The sequence below is a fragment of the Cyrtonyx montezumae genome, unplaced genomic scaffold (assembly GCF_038088225.1).
Source record: "Cyrtonyx montezumae isolate F1298 unplaced genomic scaffold, pur_monq_1.0 scaffold_17, whole genome shotgun sequence".
Lineage (NCBI taxonomy): Eukaryota > Metazoa > Chordata > Aves > Galliformes > Odontophoridae > Cyrtonyx > Cyrtonyx montezumae.
The window spans coordinates 25,302,350-25,314,391 of record NW_027071903.1 but is presented as its reverse complement, the minus strand read 5'-3'; positions in this window follow the sequence as shown (position 1 = coordinate 25,314,391).

Below are 12,042 nucleotides of genomic sequence, written 5' to 3'. Positions count from 1 at the left end.
TCCTGTCATAAATATTACAAAATCAGTTAGAATCTATGACAACAGCAAATTAAAGCATCTTTCTCTCTGAGAACATAAATAGAACTGCACTCCATCTGAATGCCTCCACATTCCCTCATCCTCTACTACTCCCACTTCAGGACTTTGATTTTACATCTCCTTCTAGGTCTCCCATCCCAGTACAACACACCCAAAGTCTTGGTCCATTCATTGTCACCAGCTGCAGCACAGCCCTATTCTTGATGCCTCTGTTCCTTCTCTGTGATGACAAGTGAAGGTCCCAGTGGCAGACTGATGAGCAGCAAATTAGAACAGAGGCTTGGGAATGGTGCTGATAAAGCCTGAAAAAATATACTCAGTAGCGATCTAAACCAACATAAGAAAATGAATACCCCTTATATCCATTTAGTCTTTTTTTCCAGGTAGATCAGATAGATGCCGACAAGCAGCAGCTCAACTATTTTCTGGCACTTTGGGAACTTGTTTTTCTTAAAGCACGTCCTACTGGAAGTGTGCGTCATATCTGACATGCAGAGAAGCATGGCATATAGTGATAATGCACACCAGCCCAACTTACGTGGGAAGTATAATGAAACTATCAATGTATCACATGCAAGCTGCAGGTACAACATCACATTTATTCTTTGCACAGTTCCATCTCAGTCACACAGCTGAAATAAATTATTAGAAGATAGAACATCGCTTTACCACGTGAGATATTTTTGTATCCAAATTACACGCTCTGTGTATAATAAAGGCTATCACTTGATTATTCTCAGGCAGACAATGTATTCAGGGAGCGTCACACTGAAATAATGCTTCCACTGATGTTTCACTTTGCAAAAATTATCATAACTGAAATCTCTCTAGGCAGCTCTCCCAAGATGAAGCATGCATTGCTTTCACTTGAATAACTAACTCTGAAAGATGGACTGAGTGCTGAGGGTGATACTCTATTAGACAGATAACTAAACCTCCTCCAATTATGTCATCAAAATGAAGCTAAAACAGCCCATAATCTTTATGAGTACTAGTAGAGAGAAGTGAACCTCTTTCCCCAAACTACTTAAAGTGAAGGAAAAAAAGGGTCTTTAAAAGATTTTGTAGCCTCCCATGATAACTAACAGATTATATCAAATCCTCTTCTCAGGAAATATGATATAGTTTTAATATATTCATTTTAGGATTCTGAATCTGCACCATAAACCTAAGAAGTAGGAGGGGAAGATCGCCCTCTGAACTCCAACTCATGGGTAGTTATGCCTTTCATCAAGTTCCTCTGAGACACTGGATCCTGGTAACTGCTGCAGCTATATGTCCAGCACAGATACATTCAAGAAAGCCTGCAACGCCAAATGCTGCAGGTGCCCTTTTGTCTTCAGCTCCACTACCACTGCTCAAATCACGTAACATGATTTGATCCACAAAATGACCCACAAATCTCTGCAAGCAGTGCAGCACAGAGGGCACTACCCAATGGTGTCAGCAGCATAGCTCATTGCCATACAACAACCATTCCTAGTTTCAAGAAGCACGCCTTAGAGATGCATGATTCATGCATTGGCAGCCAAAGATGACTTTCCCAGAAAAGTGCTCGGAACTCCTCAGCATCATATAAAGATCAAAGCTGAATCACAGAGAAGATGACATGAGAGGTAAAGTCACACAGAGCAATTCAAGCCCCATTGCTACAACTGCTCATTGATAATTTGAACTAGAGAAATAAAAGCAACTGAAGAAACGCAACAAATGGTAAGTGACTCGACAGAATATCACATCCTCGTCGCAGCACTGCAGTCTGAAGACAATAAATACTACTGGAGAAATCCAGGAATTAAGTACTGAATATTTATTACCAAAAAAACTGTCAAACCCAACTTTTGTCCAGGTTGAAAGCAACACACAAAACAACATCTGGTAAAGATAATCCAACAGCTCCAATAGTACCTCCAGTTCCAAGTTGCATACTGTGGGTGCTCACCTCACCCCCTTCTCATGGATTTGTCAGGGAAGAATTTGTATACCACGGTGGCCTAAGGATATCAAATTAAAAGAAAAACAGCTGCATATGAAGCAGAGCAGCCTTAAAGCTTCCTCTTTGCTATAGAAATTTATTCTCTGCACTACACTGGGTGTATGCTGCATCCATCTCTCTGACACCTTAGCATCATACACAGTGCAATCTTAGCAAGAGCTGATCACAGCTAACTGTGCCCCTTACTAATTTTCATTCAAATGACTGAACACAATCAGCCTTCTTCATAGCTTTCTCACAACATTCTGTCATTCATTTTATCTGCCATTATGATTCACTGGAAATTAAAAACACATTTTCCTACTTGAGCACTTACTTACTGGATGTATTACTATACACACTGTAAGCACACATCCTAAGATTCCTTATAAAGCCAAGAGAGATAAACAGCACTATATGGTTTCACAAACTTATCCAGCACCTCTTACACAGGGACATGGAGGTTTAGTTGCCGAGCAGCCTTCCACCTACCTGTGGAACAAGATGAACCTCATTCCAGAACTGATTGCTTTTCCCCTCTTGCTAATAAAGCAAACTCAGACATATGCTCCTGAAGTTAAGGACAATGTACCCGCAGCAATATTACCTCTCCGGGAGCCTGGGATATTAGGATAGATCTTATTCAGACACACACACTTCATAAAAGATGCTCTCTGTTTCAAAGGTTTTATCATCCCATCTCCAGGCAGCACACAACAGGAGTGGGAAACAAGAAGACAGAGGTGGAACACTTTATTAGGTTTTTATTCTCAGATTTATTACACTTCAAGGAATTTTTAAGCATGAATCTTCTAAGCATACCATTTTCAGGTATATCATTTTCAGTTGCTTGTGTAACTTAGGTACAGAATGTACACTTATAACACTATTTTGAATATTTTGCTCTACTTTGGGAGAAACTGTGGAAGGCACTGAGTTTAGCTGAGGGAGGAGAGGGCACATCCCACCCCCAGCTGCCCCTGTTGCAGAGCCACACACTCCTTCATTTTCAGAAGAAGAAAAAACGCATCATGTGCAGATCTCAAAATGGCACATGGCTGTGACACAACATTCAAATTGTTCTGGGAATACGGGATGGAGGGGGCACTGGCAGAATGCTCAGTTCCTTTACAGGCATTGTGGCTCCTGCCCACATCTACTGCAATTTGGCACATTCTGTGTCCGGGAAGAGCCCTCTCACATCACAGTCTGAATTTTTATTCCTGGTCTCCACATTAAAAAAATAAACCATCTGAAGATACCGCAAAGTGATGAGAAATGCCACAGTGCATAACTTGAGGACCAGAATTGCATCAGATAAACTTTTAAGAAAAGAATGATGTTATCAGAGTTTGGACAGGCTGGGTGCTGCACTGCCCTGTGGGTGCAGAGGTCTCCTGATCAGGAGGAGGCAGCAACCATCAGCTCTAACAATATCCCCCATTGCAGCCAGACGTGGTATGACACGTACATTTCTTATTATTGCAGACAATGGAACAGCAGATCTGGGGAGCTGACCTCCAACCTTTCTACTGTACAGTTTTTCTACCAAAGGGTCTTTTAGCCTATATTATGCTAATGAAGTGTTTCCATAGAAGAGGAAATGGAGTCTAGCATAGCTATCAGTTGTTGTTCAGAACCAACACATAAAATAGATGCACTTACAGTTAAGCAAATACATATATGAATATGAAAACTATGGATTTAATCTCAAGATAAATAAGGAAACTGGCACAGCAACAGTTTACTTTTATTTCTACCCATGCACTACCATTATATTTTCCAGCCTACTGGCTGATCTGTAGCATTCTAGAAACTCTACACTGGACATCACAGCAAAATAATTCAGAAACATTGGTAATTTGCCATTCCTTTAGTTTTTATCACTGTGATATGAAAGTGCATCCTCTGTTCACTTCTGTTCCTCTTTCTAAGTCAAGATTTGGATCTTTGTGTCAACAATGACAGGCAGATTTCAAAAAACATTCTCTCTCTGTTTTCCTTTTTTTCCCTCAGAAGTACTTTGTAAATCCCAAGGCTCTTTTTTATTACTTGTCCTTACTGATTTTTTTTTTTCTCCTGAAGGTGCATAAAGAGATACTGCACCAGAAAGAAGAAGTGCCCCAAACATACAGCCCTTTCAACTGTTTCCTCAATTCCCAACCTTCATTAGTGCATGGTTATTTTTGCACTGGCACTTGGAAAGTTTTGCACTGTTTCTGCATAAACTATTTTACATCATTAAAATCCTATTTCTTACAAGAGTGCCCTCCTTATATTTCCTTTTCTTCTTCTTAAAACAGCAACGCTACGAAATGCAACACTGACTTTTTGCCTCAGCAAACAGCATTACTGACACTTACTCAGGGCCTTGCATTTGCATCCTGGACTTCACAATGAAAGCAGTGTATGTACTTGCATACAGACACCAACAGTGAACAGGTTTGTAATGGAAGTGTTAACATTTCACTGTAGAGCCTAAACATAATCACAGATGATTCAAAAGTCTGACCTTTGCAGGCTATGATAATTTCTGCATGTCTGCATTTCATAGTTTATTAGAAAGTACACAGATTTAGCATACTTACCTCTCATAACTGTAATGTCCAAAATAATTTTAAAGGTCACAGCATTTGGGAAATATTCAGAGTCACACAGTGTCACACAATTCGGATTCCCACAGAGCCCACAGCCAAAGGGCAATTTCAGTTGTCTGGTCCATAACCACACAAAACTGTTTTGCTCTTGCCAGCAGCTCCTTCTGCAGACAACCACAGCTCTGCAGTGCTGCACAGCACGAGGCTGTAATGCTCCACCAAACACTTCACCACGCAGCATGTTTGCTACATTCTACAAAACTGACTTCAGGCCTTACAAGGTGCAGGTAATACAGATTTAGAACAATATATTTCAACACAGATAGAATTATTTTAAAGCAGAATTTCCAACCTGAAATTCTAAGTATCTTGAAGTTAGCTTCATTCAAATCCTTCATGGTTTACAGTATTATTATTTCTCCATAGACCACTTCAAAACATCTGCTGCTTCTATTTGCCAGAATAGTGCAAACAGAAAAAGAGGGAGAGAAGGGGAGGAGAGGAAAAGAGAGGTAAAGAAGAGAAGGGGAGGAGAGGAAAAGAGAGGTAAAGAAGAGAAGGGGAGGAGAGGAAAAGAGAAAAAACGAGGGAAAAAAATTACAAGTATCACAGCGTTTTAAAAGAAGCTGATCAATCACAAAGTACTCCACAACTTTGACAGATATATGCAAGAATTTATGTAGCAGTAGAACATGCTTTCTGAAAATCCATCTCCATGCACAAGCAATCAGACCAATGCACAGAACCTACTTTTGCAAATCTGCCATGCCTTCAAGCAGAGCAGGGTTGAGGAAGAAGATAGGTGCAGAGAGAATGCTCTGAACCCTGCCCACTTCAAAGCTTATGCAGTCAGGGCCCCTCTCAGAGCAATTGGTACCATTAGCAAAATAAGCAGCAGCACTTCAAGGAGCAGTTAAGAGAATTCAGAACAAAAAGAAGCGATTAGTCCCATTTTTAGTTGGTTACTCTGTACTTCCTTTACAAGGAAAACTCGAGTACTGTGTATTTCTATTCTACTACAGAAATACCTACAGTACCTTTAGTGTGGGAATTGTTCTGGTCCATAAGCACTCTTAAAAAATGTCCGCTTCCACTGCTGGGACTGCATGCACAAGAGGCTTGGCTGTATTTTCAACTAAACAAAAGTTTAACTTGTTCTGTTTGTTGGTTTGTTTGTTTGTTTGTTTGGGGGGATTGTTTTTAATTCTTTGTAGAAATCATCTCTAGTTGTCAAAAATAAAAATGCTTAATACTTTCTATACTTTATGCAAGTGACCACCGGAAAAGATTCTATGTGTGATACAACAACAGTGTGATGGAGTTCTTGCAATATAATAATCAAATATCAAAAATTTGCCTGAGAAAGTCAGGTGGATACCTGAGAGCTTTCCTGCACTGAAAGACAGAAAAGGAGAAGGGAGTCCAGTGGCCCTAACGGACTGGTGCCTGGAAGGATCCCAACAAGTAGGAGAGCAGTGTCAGCCCCTTGCTGAACACAGTGCTTATTTGGGCTGAACAGCTAGGCCCTAGATCTCAGGAGTCCTGCAAGGTTCCAACCCTCTCTTTCTCTTTTAAAAGCAGGCCAAGAGGCTGGAATTAAAGTACAAAGAAAGCTCAGAGAGGCAGATAACCCCAAACTTCAGCTCCTTATGAATAACAAGAAATACTTGGAGGGCATGAACATTACTTCAAAGGAATTAAAACGGGGGGAAATGGTTTAAGTTCCACAGAATGTACTCTGTCTTCCTTGGTACTTTCAAGTTCAAGCTCTCTATCAATTTTATTGCAGTCAGTCCATGGGCAAAGGGAAAAAAATCTGAGATAGTTCTCCTTAGTTCCTGCATATCCAGAAAGTGCGAAGATTTCATGTACCTCTTCCTTTTCCTGGCCAGCTGCAATTCCAACTCAGGAGTAGGAAAAGAAGTAGCTAAGTTGCACAGCTAGCAAGCTGCAAGAAACTAGATGCCCAGAGAGTAGATTCAGAGTGTTTTTGAGATGACACATCCACGACCTGTTCCTGTAAAACTTAATTACAGCTGCTTTCTGTGTGCGACAAGAACACGTTGTCCCCATCTTCACAAGCAGCTGTACTTGAATTAACAAGTGTAAGTCTGCCATAGTCTGAAGATCAGAACTTATGGATATTTTTCTCCTATTAGTCTCAGCATACTGTTAACTCTTTCCATTTTGGCTTACATTGGCTATATTTTAATGCTGTTTTATCAATCTGATGTGGACAGAATAAGAAGAGTGATTTGGGAGGAAGTTACTGCAAAAACGCAGTTTACATTTTTTACAAGGTTTATATCCTCTTAACAAGCAAGAGCAGTGCTTAATATCAAGCTATCAAATGTCTATTTCAAATGGCAACAACAACATAATCCTGCAATAATATATGCATTTTTTTTTCTTCAAGGATCTCAAAGTTCATCCACTTGGTCCTAAGTCATGCAGGTAGACAGTTCTCACATGACAAGTTAGCATTCTGATATTCACATGCTGCCACAGTGAATTACACATTGTGATCAGCAATTAAAAGATATATTCTCCAAAACCACCACCCAGTGTGTGCAGCTAACCCTAAAAAAAAAAAAAAAAAAAGCAGAGCTAGCCCCCTGCTCCTGGTGCAGCTACACACATGTGTAGTCCTCACAGAAGGAACGGTTTTGTTAAAACATGGAGCATACAAACACCAACAGAGACCAAATGCAAATGGCTCCTGAAGAAGCTGCAGTCCGAAATTGTACTTACTAGTGAGGTGTTCTTTTTGCATTTGTTCCAGACAGACACAACCAATAAAATACTTCAAAAAACCAACAAACCACCTTTAAGGTCATCACCTCCAAAGTCTTGCACCCATCTCAAGGCAGTACAAAGATGTTTTCTGACCGTACTTGAAGCTATGATGAGCTTCTCCCAAAGATTTTTTTCTTTCAGAACCCTCTGAACACTTTTAAAGAACTTAGATTCTGAGGACATACCCTGCAGGTTGGGGAAGTATGCAGAACACTGCACTGAACACAAAGTGGTTTGATCAATACATGTGATGTAATGATGCAGTAGCAGCCACCCCATGTGTTCAGCTGCTATGCACAGCAGTGTTACAGCATACTCATGCGCAAATCCTCTCTTTACCATTTAAAGAGGCAGGAGTAAGAGGTGGGAGACAAACTTCTTCACCAAGTAGAGAACTTCACAGATTTACCATGAAATATCCCTGACTTTTCCACTAGACAGTAACAGATGAAGCATCTGAGTAAACAGATACAGTAGTCTTAGTTTTATTAGTAGGATTTGACAATTAACTTGTTTAAAATAAAAGGAAAACGATATATATGAGAGGTTAAGAGAAAAGGCCCGAGAAAAATGCCTCAATAAAAAGAGTACATTGACCTTCTTATGGAGCCTACAAAAAACAGACAGCCACTACTGCAAACACATGGGAGGTGGGGGGAAAGGAGAGGGAAGTATTACATCTGTATTTGCCTACTGCCAATGCTCTGCACCTAGCCAGTGGTTTTGGCCTATCTCTGAGGTGCAACACTGAGCTAGATGGTCCTTCAACCACGCACTTAGTCTGCATTCATACAGATGTCTCTGTCCCCTCCTGAGGGCATTTACCTCGTGCCCTACTGACTGCAATAAGATCATCAAGCCATAACATAGGTTAAGCCCTAAGCTTTATCCTACTAGTCTCACAGTTCTGGAAGTAGTAATTTTGAACGTGGTAATTTTGTCTCCACTGATTTAACTCATTTACTTTCTGTGCTGTTGCTAGATCTGATTTGATCCCTTTTTGTTAAAGCAACATTCTAACTGACGTTATCACACAAGCCACAGGGTCTCTGTGAGGATGTGGACTCTCCTGGTCAACCACGAAGAGTTTTTTGCATCCTTTTTTCACAAAAGTCTATTGTAAAATATTTAGGAAAAAAAAAAAGCCTTATTTTTATTGTATAAAAAAGAACTTTGTTAATTCACTGAATGCCCACTCAGGCACTGAAGAATTTGCAGTATTTAACTATAGATCTTTGTAGTGAACAACAAGTCCAATCATTCTGCTTGTATTATGCAGAGTTCCGGGAATTCTCTGGCTTGAAAGAACTGAAATCCATTTTCTCTGGCATATGGAAATAATATTTGATTTAAAGATATATCCCACAGAAGTCAGTCTTGACAAAACCCAGTTTGAATGTAAACAAGCATTTTTACATTATTTAACCTTTCTCATGATCTCTTTGTGACCAATTAATCTCCCTCATCGCTGTTGAACTACAAGTCATGCACAAATTCTTTTCGTCACTGAGTAGATATAAAACTCTGACAGGAGACCCAACAAACATTACCAAATGATCCATTTTTAGAACGAAGTCCTTTCAATTAAACAAATGACTGCATTACAGGCAATCAATAATTCCATATGTGGGGAGCTGGCTAGATCTTTGACTCCCTGAAACCTCAAGCAACTGAAGCTAACAAAGAAAGAGTATATAATGGTTTCACCCTCTTTATATTTACCTCTTGCTTTATCAAACACTTCATTTAAGGCTTTTATAAATAACATGAAGAGAAAGGTAGTTTATTCTTACAATTTGCATATATAATAAAGAAGATATAAGAATATATATGCTTCTAAATTGAGATAATCTTTTATTGTGTTATTACTATGATTTAGCAATATGAAAATAATGCCTTCCAGAGCACTTTCTCTGATAGCTGTGGTATTCTTTAATGCTACAGACAGATATAACATCTATAAAACTAATTAGCAAATTCTACACGAGTTCTTTTTCTTAGTTACTGAAGACAAAGCAACACTACACTGAGTATATCTTTCTAAAGACACAGGAAAGAACTGGAAATATTCATTGGTTACTTTCTTATGTTGGTACATGAAGATTTTGGTATCCATGGAATAACCATCCTCTTCAGAACTGACTATTTATGTTAGTTTGTCTGCATTAAAATTCTGTAAGAAATACACCATGAAACAGATCAAAATCAGCCTCGAGATCCAGTTCCTCCAAAATATAAATATCCTTAGTTTACAAGTAGTAAGAACATAGAATTATCTTGTTAAAATAAAATTATATATATATTAAGGCCTGACTTCCCCTGAATATTTAAGCAGGCTTAAAAATTGAAAACAGCTGTCATCTTTAGAAATCAAAGAAAAAGATTTTAACAAACGCTTCTAGAACATAAGATAATGAGTGAACCCTAACGCACAGCATTGTGACCAGCTCTAAATACAAGACACAATGGAATTGCTCACTGAAGTTCTGCCCATTTCTGCTTGTACTTTTGATTCCAGGAAAATTATACAGTGAAATGAGTCTGTAAACAAGTCTCTGCATAACAAATAGATATGGAGGGGTGCATGTACACGGAAAATGAACATTAGTTCAGTTTTCAGTCTGCAATTATTTTGACTTCTGATTGTGTAAGCTGTGTATCTTCAATGAGGTCGCAGTCGTGCTGGAAACAGTTCCCAATGAATTCAGTCCTTATTCTCCCAAAATGTCTGCATTCATTATTTATTTATTTATTTTAGAAAGGCTTCTCAGAAGAGATTTCACATTCATCAAAACTGTAGGCTTCTTCCAGCCTTCCCCTGAGTTAAAAATATTCTATCACTAGAACTTTTGTTCATAAATCTTAAATACCTTTGTTCCAAGTGAGATCACAGCTACTAAGAAACAAGTCCCTTCTACCCATGTGATGGGCCTTCTTAGTAAAAGTGCTAGGATTTATTTTACTTATTTCTCTTAAACACTGATGCTAAAGCCTTGAATGAGTCCATAAAAGAATGAAAACACTTCCTGAGAAGCATTTACATTCGTGGCCTGACAGCAAGAGACAAGGATGAATAACATCTTAATGTCACAGGATATGACTCGATCTCTCTGAAAGCAGCCTGGAGTAACTGGGCTTTCTTAACTTGGCAGCATTCAGCAAAAAGATGATTTTGATCTATTACACAAAACACTTCATTGGAAATTATAGAGGTAAACTTCATAGAAGAAGCAGCTTAGTCAGAATTAGTAGCAGAAATTGAGACTCTCAATTCAAACTTCTTTTGGTGATCCAAAAGAGTATCAGACACAAGTGCTTTATTCATACTTCTGAGTTAGTCTCATCGTTTAATCACATCTCCATCCTTTTCTATTGAACTTTGTTCATTATTTCTGCTTCCTGCAACTGTTTAATGCAGTTCTTAGAAACATTTGTATCACACTACGTTTGCTCAAGCTGACCAAGGCTACTGCACTACAAAGCAGCCTTCAAATAGCATTTTAATCTAAAGAGTTACTAGGCCAGCTGAGAACATAAAGGAAACAGTCTACACACAGATATGGAGGGTAGACTTTATGATCTTTGTAGTGTCAGTTCAGGATTGTACCTTGTGAAAGGTTATCTACAGCATTGGCCACCTTAACATCAGAATGAAATGCTTGAACTTCTCTTCCTTTCTATGGAAATTGTTAATAGGTTTATATGCGCAAGGCAAAAAATTAGTATCATTTCTAATAGTTGAACCTCCTTTTAAATGCCACATCTATTTCCTCAGTATTTAAAGCCTTCAGTTATGATTAAACTTTACTTTTCTGTTTTGCTATCCAGTCACAACTCTAATCAGTATTAGATGTGTACCTCTTGTTGGCAGCTGATACACTGAGATGTAGAGGTAAAATTACAAAATTCTCTTTTCAATAGCAATGGCCCCTGATCTATCACAAAAAACAAACTTCCATCTCTAAGCAACTGATCTCTTAGCAACAAGAAGCACCTGCATAAAAGATGCCACAGAGAGTGTTCACCAGAAAACCTACTCAGATCTTTAAAAGAAGAACATCAGTAAGAAAGATAGCACTCTTCACTAGTAAAATCCAGAGGACGCAGGTAATTTTTTAATTCATATGCTGTATTTTCTTCAGACTGCGTGACTTAAAACATTACAGATAAGACATTACAGAAATTAGTGTGTTTTACTTCTAATTTTGTTTTTGAAGATTAAGTATGCTTTCTGCAGCTGATTTGATTTGACTTTGTGTAATTAACTTTGTATGGATCATGTGCTGTCAGTATGTAAATAGCTATTTTTGACTGGAAAATCTGCAGATTTTAAACCAAATTCTTAGCATTAAAATAACAAACTCTTAAATATATGGTAATTTTTCTCCAAAGTTTCTTTTAACAAAAGAAAAGAAAGGCACAATGTTCTTGCAGACTGGTAATCCTTAGAAACTTTCCAACTCATTCAAACTTTCTAAGTGCTTCTATTGCATCAAGTACTAAAACTTTTTAGTTCTTTTAGGTTCAAACTCTGCTGATTTAAAAAAAAGAAAACCTGTCCATTGTTTGTGTGGTCTCTGATTTCAATCCACTCTGAAGTGAATGTTGCTCCATTCATTTCACTTCATTTAAATA